The sequence below is a fragment of the Podarcis pityusensis genome (genome assembly GCF_964106645.2).
Source record: "Podarcis pityusensis genome assembly, chromosome: 4".
Taxonomy (NCBI): Eukaryota; Metazoa; Chordata; class Lepidosauria; order Squamata; family Lacertidae; genus Podarcis; species Podarcis pityusensis.
The window spans coordinates 96,790,418-96,806,341 of NC_138027.1; the positions used below are offsets into that span (position 1 = coordinate 96,790,418).

At 45.5% G+C, this 15,924-nt stretch overlaps 1 protein-coding gene across 3 annotated transcripts in view; it reads left to right on the top strand.

Moving 5' to 3' along the window:
* Positions 1–15,924, top strand: part of KLF12 (KLF transcription factor 12) — a 222,999-nt gene that overhangs the window by 23,083 nt on the left and 183,992 nt on the right. The window lies entirely within an intron of this gene.

The following is a 15,924-nucleotide window of genomic DNA, read 5'->3' on the forward strand; positions in this document are numbered from 1 at the left end:
TTTGGCTCAGTTGAGCCCTGGCTGAGCCGGGGTGGGCAAATGATACCAGCTGAGCCAGGGTTGGGGATTTCATGCTGGCAAAGCCTGGCTGAGCCAGAAATCTGCTGCATCCTAAACTGTTCATCTCAGCTGATCTTGCCATAGGATTTTCCCCTTACAGTAACAGAAAATCACCGGCAGGCAGTGGTTGAAAGTGGGAACAGAAGGTGCAACTGAAAGCATGATACTGAATTTGAGTATCATCTAGAATGCAAACAAATTTAAGTGAGAGAGAAACCTCCGAATCTGTCTCAATCCCACTTGTCAAAGGAATCCTTTAATTAGGTGCTTCATCTTTGACACATTTTGGGGAATCAGAAACAGGCAAATGTCAGTTGTCTGTCTGCACAGTTTTAAAGCAATTTGCATTTTTTAACAGCTTTCGCAATTGAATAGTATTGAGTTCAAAACGGTGTGGCACTTCATTGGAAGCAAATCAATTTGATGTCCATAGCAAAATTAGGAAAACCCTCCAGATCATCACCAGTTGCTTAATGAGAAATCACTCTAGCAAAGTGATCTGAAGGGAGGGTGGCCTGGACCTGCTACCTGCCCATTTTACATGGAGGTTCCCAACCATCGGTACTGAGGATGGTGGAGGGCAGTTCAGGATCTATGGAACCAAAGAATTGGCCTCATGGTCAGAGAGTTACATTTGCCCAAGAGGCTATCCAGGACCAAAGGCCTTAAGGAGAGCTGACCAAAGGTATCTGAGCAACGTAGTGACTTTCTGACTGCCGCCCTGGACTTGTCTTCCACAATTTAACATTCAAGGCGGTGCACATTCTGTGGGAGAGGAAAAAGTGCAGGCATGGCTTCCAGACCCATCTCTCCCTTTTAAGAAACATTTAAAATGTTTTTAAAAGCAAGACAGAATTCTAGTCCTTATGGCTGCAAACATGGGTTTGAAAGTATGTGACATTGTGTTTTCCATACACCATCCTTTTTGCTGGTTTAACTTAAACTGGATTGCTAAGTCACGTGACCAAGCGGAATGGATTTGGGATCTTGCCTAAGTCCACAGCACTCCTGCAGCTCCCACCCCAATAATTTTAAGGGCTTACGCCAGAATCAATTGATCTCAACTCAGTCAGCTGATTCCTGGGTGAGCTGGGATGGGGGATATACACTGACATCTATCCAGCTGAGCCAAGGATGAGCGAGTTAAGCTGGCCTAGCCCGGCTGCTCCAGGAACCTCCCAGCTTAGACAGAGATCCACTAGAGCCTAACCCGCTCACTGCAGGGCTTGCTTCATTGTAAGGCCAAGTACATCTTTTCGGTGGTGTTTCGATTTAATTTTTAAAAAATGAATATAATAGGAAGGTCTGCTCTGCAATTGGAGGGTGGTCTCATCAAAGGAAGGATTACTCATTTGGTTGCTTGGGTAACGCACAGTGTGCCAAATATTGACTTGAGAGGACCACGGCTTAAAAGAATCACCACTGTTGTTTAAGTTTCTTAACATATCCCCAGGGTGTTTGGGTCTGATTGTTTGGTGATGCATGCCCATAACGTTATGATCATAATAATACTAGGTTGAAAGGAATGCTGATGTGATGCTAATTCTGAATATCTGCAGGGCCTGATAAGCGGAGGTTGCCTTTGAATAATGTTGAAGAGTGTCCATGCATCTTGACTACAGATGTGCTGGTAACACCAGCATTCCTCTGTATTCCAATGTGTGCACACACAGCAAAAGAGACACCTGTAGAACCTTTTCACAGGCCACTTCCCCCCCTAATCTGTAGTATTCTTTTTTGTGTCTACACCAAAAAGGTGTCCCCAATATAAAACCCATGGTGCTGTCAGAACCAGAATACTGTATGCAGTTTTGCTCACTATAGCTCAGAAAGGGCATTGCAGAACTGGGAACGATACTGGAGCCCAAATAATTATGCTGAATTGGGTCATCTTCCTTATGAATAAAGGTGGAAGTGTTTGCATCTTAGAGAAATAAAGCTAGCCTTTATGTGTAGGGATGATTTTTCCCCCCTCCTGCTCCCCTAAATACTTGAATTCTGAGTCTTTCAATCATCTGTTGACTTTGTTTTTGCTCCATACCTATTTAAGTCTAGTTATTTTTCTTTTTGTAACATTGAATTTATACCATGTTTGGTATATGTTTTATACCATGTTGTTTTATACCATATGTTTTATACCTTGTTGTTGAGTTTGTCTTAGTTGAATCAACTGTTTTGTCAGCTGATTTCTCCCCGTCCATTCAATGTTTTGTGTTTTGATAACCAGTGGACTCTCTTGTAAACCGCTTTGGGCACAGCTCACTGTGGAAAGGCAGCAGATAACTAAACAAATCTGTCAGTCAGGTTGATTGGCAGTTGTTTGGGGGCAGTCAAAAGAAAATACTTATTTGCACAACTGATATTTACCCAGATGGCTGCAGGACTGGTTGGTGGAGCGGGTAGGAGAGACAGTTTTATGGAGTGCAGATCTATCAATCGGTATTCTCCATGATAATTAAATGGAATCTCCAGACTTAGTGGTGGTATATGTTTCTGGGATGTGCAGGGCAAACAGCAGGGAAGATATTGCTTTCATGGCCTGCTGTGAGCTTCCTTGAAGCACCTGAATGGCCACAGCACAGCTGGAAATTGGTGAGCAGAAACTCTACAGGATGCATTTGTTGCTGGCTGCACCATATCTGACTGAAGATGGGGGCATGAATGTTTCATTTCTCTTCCTATGTATGCAAAACTAGCCAGGGAATAGCTTAGGCTGGAATCTTCAAGTGTTTTACGCAGGGATGCATTCAGTCCCCTGAAATGATGTGGGCCGACAACATATACATCAGTTGTGTAGGACATCTGTTTATCTGGACCAGCTTGTAAGTTATTTTCCCCATTTAAGTTAATGATGTATCTCTTAAGTCAGTGGCACGTTGCTTAATAAGAAATGATATGTTACCACACTTAACCTTCTTAAACACAATTTGCAAAAGTGCATTTGTATTCCTTCCACCTCAGCTGCGCTTAATGGGTATAGTTTTAATAACTCACTCCAGCAGAGCCGGTTAGGAGCTAATCAGCTGAACATCTAAAGGATTTGCATTAACATCTAAAAATTGGTGGATGCCACCCCTGAAGCAAGAGAGAGGTACACAAATGTGCAGAACAGATTTGGTTTAGCTGTTGCATGAGAATAAAGTTGTATTTCATCTGGGAAGCTAGAACGGATCTGTTCTCTGCTTGAGCAACATGAAGAAAGTTCAAATGCCTTTCTGAAAAATGATGTTGCATTGACCTCTTGAAGCACATTGCGAGGGTATTTTTAGATGACGATGAGGAATTTAGCCATTCATCCTGCAGTGGCCACTCCCAACATGCTAAATGCCCAGCAGCAGAATGATGACCCAACACTCCGTTTTCTGTTTTGTTTTGAGTCAGTGCATTTCCTCTGTCTCGCTTTAATTCAGTTTGCTGCCTTGGAACATACCCGTAGGAACACTTTCATGCATAGGTTGGATATATAATAATAGAACAAAGGTAGATTGGAATTGCAAAAGTGCCAGTGCAAGGACGTTCAAGGAATAATAATAATAAATAATCCTGGGTTTCCGATAGTGAAATCTGTATGTCCACTGAGATAGCAGGACAGTTGTGGGAAAAGAAAACAGAAGCATGAACAGAGGCAGCATTTCATAAATCTGTGGAAAATTCATTAGAAGCTGCCTGAGCCATGATAGCGAAATGGAACCTACACGTGGGCCTCATGCCAGGTGAGAGGACAGAAAATAAATGCTCGTTCTCAGCGGGTCTCTGCTTGCTTCTGAAGCTCCTAGATGCCAGTTTCAAACTTTGATACCTGTAAAGGAGGACAGAGAAACGGGTGTTATTCCCCAGGGGTGGGGAACCTACAGCCCATGGCCAATTCTGGGCCGGTTGTAAAGAAGGGAAAGGAGGCTCCCCTCTCACTTTTGGCCTTGCTCATCACCCAGCCCCACCCTCCAATACCTCCACCCTTGGCATACAACCTCTGGACAGATTTACACTTTAGGGACTACTGTCCTCAACAGGGAATGGAAATTCCCCATCCATGCTCTAAAGACCAAGTTGGCAAGCCCTTTCAGTCAGAAGACACACATTCCCCCCATACTGACTCCTATCAATGCTTTCCCGTGAAGAGGAAGCTTTGTGCATAGTTCTGCAGGGCCTGAGGTCTCTGGGATCTTGGGGTGCTTCTTAAAGCATTTCCCCCACAATGGCAGTAGGGCATGGAGGCAGCATTCACATGACTTCCTCTCCACCCAATGCTTGAGAACTATGAGCTAAAAGTGCCCTGTGCAGCAACTCGTATTAAGGTGTGGTGGCTGAGGGTTGCCGTATTCCCCAAAGTGAAAATCCAGACAACGTTATTGAGCTTTTGGGGGGGGGGAGGCGTGGTGTGAAGTTCTTGAGCTTTTTTGGGGAACATCTCTCCCACCAAAATTAAATTTTGGGAGAATTTTTAAGCATTTTTAAAAATCACCCTACTTGCCATACATCTGGGTTTTCCTGGACATTTTCCCAATTCAGCAAAAATTCACCCAGATGCCATTTTGCACCCCGGATGTGTGTATGGCAACCCTAGTGGTGGCCTAGGTAAAGGTAAAGGGACCCCTAATTATTAGGTCCAGTCTGGGGTTGTGGCACTCATCTCGCTTTATTGGCTGAGGGAGCTGGTGTACAGCTTCCGGGTCATGTGGCCAGCATGACTAAGCCACTTCTGGCAAACCAGAGCAGCACACGGAAACGCCGTTTACCTTCCCGCCGGAGTGGTTCCTATTTATCTACTTGCACTTTGACGTGCTTTCGAACTGCTAGATTGGCAGGAGGAGGGACCGAGCAATAGGAGCTCACCCCATCGTGGGGATTCGAAACGGCGACCTTCTGATCGGCAAGTCCTAGGCTCTGTGGTTTAACCCACAGCGCCACCCGCGTCCCCAGTGGTGGCCTACTTGTGCTTTAAATGCCTATCTCACCCATGCTCGCCACAGCCCTACGTGAGAGATGTCCTGTGGTACCCAGCTGGCTTCACGGCCAAGCAGTCTGGGTCTCCCTGCATCCAAATGCAACCTCCAGGTCCACTGGTCCTCATCTTTGCCAGCAGCAGATCTTCGTTGAGGAACCTTTGTGAAAGTGGTCTCGGCAGAGCGGAGTGGGCTAATGCCAGTTTGCAGGCAGCCAAGAAAGGGGAGAGACAGAGGCATACAGACAGAGAGAGGGAGAGGGAGGCTTTAGAGAACTCAATCAGCAGCATCAATGAGCAGAATCCTTAAGGAGCTCCAAAGAGAGAAAGGTGGTGGTGATGGGGCAGACTGTACGGAGGTGGGTATTATTCAGGTAAGTTTGTAGCAACTTCAGATACTCTTGTAGTATGCAGTGGAGCTGTGGAAGTGGAAGATCTAAAACAATGTCTAAAAAAATAAATAGTTTACATGTAGCCCTTGGTGCAATACTGTGTTCTTCTGAGATGAAGGAATTTGGACAAGGGGAGAGTGGGGTCCTCTGCTCCTGTCTCCCCCTCTCCTAGCCTTGGATACGCAGAAGGGAAACTGTGTGATTATGTCATCTAAAGGACAGCCTTCCTCCAGTGCAGTTCTGCAGTGCAGCAACAGCAGTGAGTCCTGGAGGGGGTCCAGAGTTAATGCCTTTTAATCATGAATGGAATAAAGTAACCGGGAAAGTACAGTGCTAACAAATTAATGGGAGGGAGAAGGTTGTTATATCGGTCTCCTTTTTTTAAAAAAAGAAGAAGTCCCCTCCGTTTATGACAATGTTGCTAATAGCATACAAATCCTAATGCTTAAAAAAGCTTTACTTAAAGTATAAGTAATATTAGCTGCTGACATGCTGCTTATCTGCTATGCTATGTAGTATATTGCTGAATAGGTAATATGCAAATACGTTACTTTTCCAATCTCTTTTTTTGGGGGGGGGGTGAAAATCCCCATTAGAGGCTGGATGAGGGTTGTGTTGTTGTTGTTGTTTGGCTGATGGTTTTTCTGCTTGTGTAACAGTATCTTCCGGCAACATCAACTTGCTTTAGTATTTGTTCCACGGTTAAAGCGTTTACTGTCATTTTCCCGTAATGATTTGGTCTTTGCGGTTAAGCTTGTTGGTATTTTGGATGTGTGTGTATGAACTCTTGGAGCACGCTGAGAGAGCTTCTGTGTGGCCGCACTTGAAACAAAGCTTCCCTAATTTCAGTGTAATTTGCTCAGCAGCTGTGGTGCTCTGAAAGAAAAATCCGGAAATGTTCAAAGAGTGAATAGAAATGTGGAGCGCGGCTTTCTCCCCCCCCCCTTTCCTCAGAAAACATAAAGAGAAAATGAAGTGAGATGGGAAAAGCCAGCGCTGGTAACTTCCAAAGTTGGGTGTGGGTGGGTGTGTTTGTGTGAGGCGAGAACCGTGGAGTGATGAATAGCCTTCACGCAACTTTGGTATTTAAAACCAGGGGTTGCCTCTGTGAGTTGAAAACATTTGCACGCTGCCCTCCACCAGTAAGAGCCCAGGACTGTTTACACAGGGCTGGCCCAAGACATTTTGCTGCCCGAGGCGAAAAACAAGATGGCGTCCCAATTCTCATTACACATGCAGGAGCTGGCGCCAGACTAGCACTTGAACCCTTGTTTGACACTGGCAATGGGACACCTGAGGGCAGGAAGAGCTAGCGACAGATAAAAAGGTTTAAAACAATCTCTCTACTTCACCAGGTAGCAAATCCCCATTCCATTTGGAGGTATCTCTGAAAAAAGTGAAACCTGGCATATCCAGGTCAGGCTACTGAAACCCTGAAGAGCCGATGCCAGTAAACGGTACTGAGTTGGGTGGACCTGATGGCCTGACTCTGCACAATGCAGCTTCCAGTGTTTCCTCTTATCTCCTCTCTCACAGGGGGGAATACCTCTCCTGTGCTCTTTTTCAGCGACACATGCATCCTCTGACCTAGCAGGCAACAACACACCATTTGTTCCTAGTTTCAGTGGTGTTTAAATTTAGGCAGATACCAATCAATCTCTTAAAATGCTTAACTTTAATTTACTAAAATTTCATTAATTGGGTGCCAGCCTTTTTTTTTGCCACATTTTATTATGTTCCAGCGAAAGATAAAGGTCAATATATTTGCCTGCCGGGATCAGTTCTTTTCAAGCTGATAGTAATTAAAATCCCATTTCATTGGGAGAAGACATGGGAAAGGAATGGTTGGCATAGTCAGTAGTTGCTACAACACTCTAGGCAGATAGGATTGTGGATTAGGACAGTGCCGCAGTTCCAGGTGCTATTAAAAGTTTAATGAGGCAAACTCTGTTTTTTGATCAGATGAGTAATCTTTGCCTTTAGCTTTCCCTGTGACTTGTAGGGTTCATAGAATCATAGAATTGTAGAGTTGGGTCATTTTGTCCAACCCCCTGCAATGCAGGAATCTCAACTGAAGAACAAAACTCTAGAAAGAAATCTGAGTTTTGCTGAAACCACAAGTGGGGATCACAAAGATATTTGATGATACTTTGGGGTGTGTGCTAGAGTAAAATAAAAGAAGTATCATTTAACAAATTTTCTTCTTCTTCTCCTTCTCCTTCTCCTTCTTCTTCTTCCGTTTATTTATTCCCCACCGTTTTCCCTGACAGGATTCAAGGCAGTTTATGGATAAAAATGAAAAAAACCTCTTTATTATTTGCACCTGTGGTCTTCACAATTGGGGACAGTTTGGGGCTATATTCATCTCATTCAGCCTTGATTGGCATAGTATATTCATCTATCTCTACCACCTTCTCACTACAGTTTGAAACTAGTTGACTCAAATTGTTCCGGTTTCACCAATGGTCTTCTGTTGCCATGGTCCTGAACCCATTTGCAAGATGGTGATGTTTTAATTCTTCTGACTCCCAGAACCTGGACATTTACCTTTGTCACTAGACTGGTTGCTAAATGAAGTTGATGGTGGTAATGCTCCTATTTTCGGCTGGATAGAGTTGAGTGACCCCTGCCTGTTGTTTGCTTTAGGGGAAGCAGGGCAGTTTAGACAGTGATGATGATGATGATGAATGTATTCCTTGTACCCCCACCTATCTGACTGGGGTGTGTCTTTTTTCAAGGTTTCTCATTTGAATTGAATTGGTTTTTTTGGAAGAAATTCTTTTTCATAAATAAGAATCTTCGTCATCGTTAACGCTGAAGTCATTTAATAAGTGAAAGCAGAGCGAGACAAAGCTACTTCCCTTCTTTTGTTCAACAAGGAGACATTTTCCGTTCTTCAGTAAAAACGTGAACATCCACATGGTTTGAAGAGGCTGTTCTCCCCAAGAGCAGGCTGCGAGGGCATCGCCAGCTGGACTGTTTGAGACAGCCAGTTCTATTTTAATACATCTACGCAGTGCACTGTGTACAGGCATGCTAAAAGAACAAGAACGGCAAGTGTGTTTTCTTAAGTAACTGGTTGCCTCCATCCCAGTCCACCAGGTGCATTGACTAGGTTCACTGGTATGAACAAAGGGTCTGCTTTTGCGATTAGGATGAGGGGATATTGATTCATAAGTGCCAACTGCTTTGCTGTGAGGTTCTTAAGGCTACCGATACATGGCTGAAGTGACTGGACTATGGAAGAAAATAGATGGAAAACAAGATGGGGGGCTGCTGAGATTGTACAGTGAGATTCTCTTTCCCCCCTCCCCCCCCTTTACGCAGGTTAACAAATGGTGGTTCTGTCATTCACTGGCATGGTCCTGCAAGAATTTATAAGCAACATATGAAAGGGTACATATACTGTGCATATAATTTCTGAGTGAGTAGAAAAATAAAAAATTAATTTTAAGCAACAAAACATGTTAATTGCAGGGGGGAAATGGCAAATGTCCCAATAATAGCAATGCTTAGCATTCACATAGTGTTTTTGCTGAGTTGAAGCAGTTCAGGTGCATTGGCTCAGTATTTCTAGAAGGTCAGCGGTTCGAATCCCCGTGACGGGGTGAGCTCCCGTTGCTTGGTCCCTGCTCCTGCCAACCTAGCAGTTTGAAAGCACACCAGTGCAAGTAGATAAATAGGTTCCACTTCGGCGGGAAGGTAAACGGCATTTCCGTGCGCTGCTCTGGTTCGTCAGAAGCGGCTTAGTCATGCTGGCCACATGACCCAGAAAAACTGTCTGTGGACAAATGCTGGCTCCCTCGGCCAGTAAAGCGAGATGAGTGCCGCAACCCCAGAGTCGTCTGCAACTGGACCTAATGGTCAGGGATCCCTTTACCTTTACCTTTTAAGACAGCATTCCTATAGCCTTTAGCTAGGCTACCTTACAGGGTTGTTTTGAGGGTAAAACAGGGGGCGCTTTGTAAACTGCCATTGTCAGGGAACTGCCATCGGAGCCTGAGGGAGAGGGAGGGCTCCAGACAGAAAGGTTTCACCCAGGCAACCCAGCCAGGTGTGGCGACGATTTACGCACGAGCAACCCCTAGAACCATTACAGCCATGAACTCCTTTGCAGAGGCATAGAATAAAAATGTAGTAGCAACTCTTCCCATGACCTAACACCTTCTAGTGAGGCCATGGCTAAGGTGAGATTTGAACAAGGAACTCTTGTAAATATGTAAGATTGGGAGTGGTGAACCTGAGGCCTGTGGGCCAAATATGACCTTCTAGTCCTCCCCAAGCCCCTCCCCAGGCCAGGCCCCTAACCGCCTTTGCGCCACACCCTTGAACACTTTTGCCTGTCCAAATGTGATCTTGAACAGTTGTGATGCCTCCTGCTTGCCTGAATGTGGGCTGGCATTTGTGTAGCTGGAATGTGGCCTACACAAGGTAAGAGCCATATTTGTTGCTTCGCTCACTTTTTTTGTCTGCGGCCTCCAGATCCCCTGTAGGGGACTACAACCCTCAGTCTAGCTGATAAAAAGTTTCCCTAATCTTGGCAAGATGTTGCTTTGATTCCTTTACTTTCAGCCTTTATCTGGAAGAATGATAAATCTGTTTGCATCATATTCATATATTGTTTATATATATTGTTTGAGCAAGAAGCTTTTGTACTTCGAATGTAGGACTGTGATCACAGAAGAGGGACTTGGCAGTTTTGACTAATGTTTAGTATGTCTGCCAAGTGTTCGTATTGTTATAGGTTTGGGGAGGACCCCCCCCCCAAAAAAAACCCTAGAAACTAACAATTGGTAGGATTTTGGTTATTTGGGATATGAAGGGAGAAATAAAAGGTGCAGAACTGTACAAGACAAGGAATCCCTGGGCTGGCTTATGCAAACTAGCCTGTCCGGGCTAATGAAGAGCAAATCCATTAACATGACAAAAGGTTTTTGATGGCCCATCGAAGATTAATCTTGGACCTGGGCGGGCAGAGGTTGGCAAGGTGATAGTGTGTGTGTCAGAGAGCGATTAGCAAGGTGTGCTGGGGAGAAGGGGGAGAACAAAAACACAGAGATCCATCTTGAGTAGGAAGGCTGGGAGACATGCCTTGAACTCCAGCATTGCACTGCTGTGGGGGACGAGCCCTTCTTGAGATAACCATGCTGTAAGAGCTGGCCTCCCTTCATGCAGACTGAAGGTGCAAATGTGAGACCATCTTTCTTAAACCTATGACAGCCTTCGCCGTGTACAGACTCTGGTTGAGAACCAAGACCCAGGGAATCCTGTGCACGGCTTGGCAGGGATTGGAGTGACCAGTAATGGTAGGAAGGAGGCCACTTGGTCCAGTCTTTAAAGCTCTGAGCGCTGCTCATGAGAACATATGTAAAGCACATTTTGGTGGAGTCTTAGTCAATTTTCAGGAAGGCATGCCTGCTTTTGGAAGCCTCTCCTCTTCTCTCCTCTCTCCCACCTCCAATGCAATGTGGCATAAATAGAACTAGGCAGCGTTCCAGCCTGACTACATCCATAGGTCACAACTGCCTTATCCTGATTTAGCAATGGGAACCCTGAGACAGGAAGTTGCCTTGTTTACAAGAAGCAGGGTAACCACAATTGCAAACAAAGCTGAAAGATTCCACTGTAGCTTTCGGTATGACAAACTGGCTGGGGTGCTGAACGCTCACTCTGGAGGGTGGTGGTGAGGCAGAGAGTGGTGTCAACAGTGACAAACTCTGCAGTCACACAGCTGGGTCCGTGACCCAAAAGCACAGGCGAATATAAAATCTTCTTTGTTTTCCAAACTCCTGACTGCAAAGGCGCAATCCCTCCGTCCCTTGACACTCTGTGCTTGAGAAAGGATCACTTTTAGAGTAGGAAAGGATAGCCGTGAGCTGGTATCAGGAATGCCTTGTTTCTGCATGGGTGTTTCTGTGTTTCAGTAAGAGTCTCTGTTCTGGTTTTGCCCCAAATGGCAGGAACTTTTGCAGAAATGCAAGCAGCTGCCTTCTTTGAAGTCAGGTGATTCTGCTGCATCATTGTGTTGGAGTGACTTGAATGTGGCCATATTCCCTGACTCCTGTAGAAGTGAATATGGGAAGGAGGGAAGGCGCGAGTAGCGAGAAGTGCAGGGAGGCAGTGGTCAGCTGCCTCATGCAATGTTCCAGAAGTTCTCTTGCAATCCACTAGCAAGCACCTTTGCACTGGCTCCCTATTCCTGTTTGCCACAGAGAGTCTGCCACCTTCCTCTGGTGAGTGTGGCGAGCAACAAGACTCCTTCCCAACCTTGAAGCTGCAGATATGGGTACAAATCATCCTGGCAGGTGCACAGTAATTCCCCCTCCCTCTCATACTCCAAGGTTGAGAAGAAGGTTAAAGGTAGCTTGGCCATGCAGTGCCAAACCAGGAACTCCCACCCACATTTTCGACTCTTAATGCAATAAGCAGAAGAAGTGGGGTTTTCTCAGCCACTGCTTGGCAGAGCCAGACCTTGCATGAGCCAGCCTTTGCATATTTCCCCCTCCCTTCCCAGTTAGAGAAGGCTGGCAGGGCTTCCTTGAAGCATCAAGAGCAGGGGTAGGCAACCTAAGGCCCGTGGGCTGGATGTGGCCCAGTCGCCTTCTCAGTCTGGTCCACAGACAGTCCGGGAATCAGCGTGTTTTTACATGAGTAGAATGTGTCCTTTTATTTAAAATGCGTCTCTGGGTTATTTGTGGGGCATAGGAATTCGTTCATTTTTTATAGTCCAGCCCACCACATGGTCTGAGGGACGGTGGACTGGCTCATGGCTGAAAAAGGTTGCTGACCCCGGATCAGGAGCTTCCTTGCTAAGCATCAACTAAGTCAGTAGGGGAATTGCAGGAAGCAGGCAACCATTATTTTTTGTTTACTTACCAAGCTCAGCCCACAATTGTGGGACCCCTATAGAAAATTCTCTGGAGAGTGATAGCTTGGGTCATATCCAGCTCTGGCCCTTTTCAAAGTGGATCTAGTTCAAATTAATGGACATGCCTAACATAGTTGGATAAAAACCCATGTCTGGAATTGGAGGACACCCATCCCTGCCTCTATTTTTTGAGATGCATACATTATTATTTGTTGGCAATATACAGCTTTATGGCGGACCAGGCAACTGGCAGCCCTGGAATTCTGTCTGACTCCTGTGTGCTAATTTTTCTTCACCAGAAAAGCCTTTGTCTTCAATGCCCCTTTGCTATGAAGCGCTTCATCTGCTTGCCCCTGAGAAGTGGGCAAAAGGGCTTCCTAATCCCTGCTTCCTCCGTGTAAATAGCAGCAGAAACTTGGGCACACCCACCCTTATTCAACTCAGCTGTTCAACACCTCAGCTCTCATCCCCTTTCCTTGAGCAGAAGCGGAGGCCCTGTTGGAGTTCTCCCAAAGGCCATCTTAGCTCTTTCAAGCCTCTGTGTTGGAGCTGACCCAAATCCAAATTGCTCGTAGTGGGGGAGGAGGATGTTGGAGCTCTTTGTCTGTGGCTCATGTGGGAAGGAGTCGGTGGGGCTGAAATCAGTTTTGTTGGCCCTTCATTGCTGGCTCAGGTAAAAAAATATATAATGGTCCCTGTATAAGATGTCTACCAGTGAAATAGATTCTGAGCGTCTTTGGTTCAACTCTGTCTCCTGTCTCGCACTTTCCCCACAGAAACCAAGAATAGTTTCTAGTACCGTCACTGTGCCTCAGGATGAAAGTTGCAGCACAGAACAAGCTGAAGATTTGGGCACGACAGCCATTCTTGCAGCAGTTTGGAATGTAGAGCAAAATTAGTTGCAAAAGAGAGGCATGCTAAGATGTGAGTCAGCCGATCTGCAAGGGAACCTTCTGGATCATAGTTCATCTCTGTGAAAAGAGCACATTCAGTTTGCAAAAGGGATCTGTGGATGTTCCACGCACACATGGGTCAAGGAGAGGATATGGCCCCGAGTGATGCATCTGCTCCAAAGGCAGCAGGCTGTGCTGGAGCATGAACCTCCGAACGCATTTATTATTCTTTGTGGGCAATAATAAATGAGGCACTGCAGTCAGAGGTTTTGAGTTACAGTGCTGTGGAGCAGTAACCAGCCATCAACAGAAAATATACCTCACTTGGGCCGGATGCACATAAAACGTCTATAAGTTACAAAGTGCAATGTCAGAATTCTGGGCGGGGGGGGGGGGTTCCTGGATGCACCCTATTCAATAAGCAGCTCAGTCATTGGCTTGAAACAGCATGCTGTTTGCTACCTGAGCTGCCAGACGTTCTGCTGCAATGGAAGTTGCTCTTTCTTAAGTTCCCTTCCCCTCCTGCGCAGTGGAAATGTTTGTGACCTTAACACGCAGGCCTGTTTCAAATACAGGACAAAATGCAAAATAAAGGTTGCAAAGTCCCTTATGTGTTAGAACTGCAGTTCTATGCACTCTGATCTCAGAATATGTCTTTCCGAATTCGGTGGGGCCTACTTCCAAATTTAACAAGTCTAATCCTATTCCCATTTCAGGAGTCTCTGTATAAAAGGAGTAAACTACTGAAATCAGTCTTCTTACTCCTCCCTCAGCTTTTATTAATTTGTAACAAGCTGAGTCTAGGCTGCAGTTCCTGGACGGGCTGGATTTTTTTCAATTCTTCCTCTGCCCAGGTCATTTTGAAGACAGCATTTTCTCTTCCCTTCAGCTCTGATTATCTTGAGATGGTCTGCCAGATGTATTTTGGCAAGGCATCTGAAAGAACCCCGAGTCGACTGGCTTTTTTGAGTGCCCAAGGCTGCAGTCCTGTGTGCGCACACACCATGTGAAAGTCAGTGGGGTTTAAGCAGCCTGCAATCAGGAGGGCAGCTTTTGCCTCTGCAATTTTGGTTCATTTCATCCCTTCACCTGTCTTTCAGTTTGTTTGTTTTAGTGGTGCTGACAGCAGGTGTTTACGGGAAGAAATCTGGAGATGGCGCTTGTAGCATGCAGTAAACAGGTTGTGTGAGAAGACAGTGCAGTTTGGCAAGCATGTAATCTCTCTCTCTTCCGTCATTAATATTATTTTTAAGAAACTACAAAATAAGGCTGGCCTTGTGATCTGTCACAACACATAAGTAGTTGCACTGAAACTCATCGTATCGCGGCTCTGTGTTTTGTGCCTTTTAAGAAGGCGAAGGCAAGGAGGATACATGCTTGTTTGCCATGTTTTCAACAGAGGAGCTCAGGCCTGTAAAAATAAAGGTTGTTAACACCTCCCCATCCCCTGCATAAATGTCGGTGTGGCACTGTAAAAAAGCAAAAAGCAAAATGCAATTAATCTCACAGGTTTAAAGTTACTCCGCTTATCAATTGGTTTTAATAAAATATGAATTGCCTCAGTGCTGAGCGCTTGTCAGTAATCCCAGTGCCTTTGCATTCATTGTCCCGAGCATGTGGCTGTCGAAGAAGCAGAGGCAATCTTTGTCTCCATTAACTGAAACATAGCGCCCGGATCAAGATAAGTAAGGAGCCTATCACAAGATCTCCTCTTTTGCGCTTCTCTCTCTCTCTCTCTCTCTCTCTCTCTCTCTCTGTATGTGTGTGTGTGTGTTGATGTGTGTTGGATGAAAGCATGATACTTGTGCAATTTAAAACCCTAATTGTGCAGGGTTCTGATTCATGCAGGGAACTTCCATGAGTGGACCCGGCTGGTTTCTCACTACAGGTGTTGAGATCCAACATGATGTGGGTGGTGGCTGTGCTGTTGAGAACTTGACGAAGAGGACAGAGTAGCCAGCTGAGAACTGCATGATGGGAAACAGCTGAATAGGGCTAGAGGTCCACTCTGTTCTTCCACTTCACATCTGGAGTACAGTAACTGGTTTGGACCACACATTTTAAGGACACTGGAGCGTATTGAGAGGAAGGCAGTCAGGAGGGGGAGGAATCTGGAAAGCCAAGTCCCATGAGGAACAGTTGAAAGGAGAGAAGGTTAAGGAGAAACTAATGAGTGGATGCTGCCGGGAAGCAGGTTTTGGCTAAACCTTAGGGAAAACCTTTCGCTAGTTAGAGTTGTTTGCCACTGTAGCAGGTGGCCCTGAGAGATGGTGGGTTCCACCTCACAGTATTGTGGTGAGGGTAAAATGGAGAGCAGCAGGGAAGTTTGTATGCCACCTTGAGCTCCTTGGAAAAAGGTGCAGTATAGTAAATGAAATAAAAGCTGAACATAAAAAGCACTGGTCCACAAAAATGGCTCCATATTTGAGTTCTCCAATATTCCTGGGGCCCTAGTGGCTTACCTTGTACCCTGATGTCGTAATATTGTGCATTTCTTCTTTTGATTTGTGCCCCCTTTGCACTTTTTTTACTATTGTGGCTTCTGAGTTGCTCTACCATTGTTGTAAAAATGCTAGGCCCGTTATAGTCTACAGCATCTCCACTAAGAGTAAAACCAAACTTAAAAAGCAAGCAAGAAAACAGAATCTTCTGCAGTTGCCTATTTGACCTAGGGAGCTGTTATCTTGGAGCCTGTTTGGGCTTGAATACCCCTCTGAGGTTGCTGTAATGCTCCACTCCTCTCTTCATAGGGCAAGAAGGCTTGCACGA